Here is a 942-nt window from a genome sequence, read left to right on the forward strand (position 1 = left end):
AATTTGCAAGAAAAACTGCATCATGACTTATAAAACCAAGCTATGTTGTACAGTACAAATATCTAAACTCAAATCATTTTAACATCAGTCCATCTGGACCCAAATGTTCCAATATAAGACCATAACTGTTTTGACAGCAATTCCCCATGGGTTTATAAATTCCACAGATATGACCTCTAGTATCCAGAAACTCACCTAGTTTACAAACTCTAATCCTGCCTAAAATATAGTTATTAACTTGCACCCTAAAACCACTCCATTACTAACCCCAGCCTCTCAGATCCTCTAAATTCCATCACTAACCATTAAAGAAATACAAATCAAAACCACATTTAGATAGTACCTCACAGCTATGAGTACAGCTATTATCAAAAACCAGAAAATAATAAGTGTTGGTGAGGATTTGGAGAAATTGAAAACTTTGTGCACTGTTGGTGAAATTGTAAAATAGAACAACTCACTAAAGAATATAGTATGTTGGTATTAAAAACAGTACTACTATATGAGTCAGAAATTTCACTCTTAGGCATATATCAAAAAAAAAAAGAAAAGAAAAGAAATTAGTGGCAGGATCTCAAAGAAATATTTGCACACTCATGTTCAGAGCAGTATTATTCACAATAACTAAAAGGTAGAAACAGGCTGGGCTTAGTAGCTCAGCCTGTAATCCCAGCATTTTGGGAGGTCGAGGTGAGTGGATTGCCTGAGCCCGTGGGTTCGAGACCCGCTCAGGCAACTTGGTCAGACCTCATTTCTACAATAAATTTTTTTAAAAAATTAGCTGGGCGTGGTAGCACACGCCTGCAATTCTGGCTACTCGGAAGGCTGAGGCAGAAGCATCGCCGGAGCCCAGAAGGTCAAGGCTGCAGTGGCCAGGAGAGTGCCACTGCATTCCGGTCTGGGCGACGGAGACTCCAACTCAAAAAAAAAAAAAAAAAAAAA

Source organism: Carlito syrichta, unplaced genomic scaffold, assembly GCF_000164805.1.
Source record: "Carlito syrichta isolate Samal-C Ts95f unplaced genomic scaffold, Tarsius_syrichta-2.0.1 Scaffold316438, whole genome shotgun sequence".
Classification (NCBI taxonomy): Eukaryota; Metazoa; Chordata; class Mammalia; order Primates; family Tarsiidae; genus Carlito; species Carlito syrichta.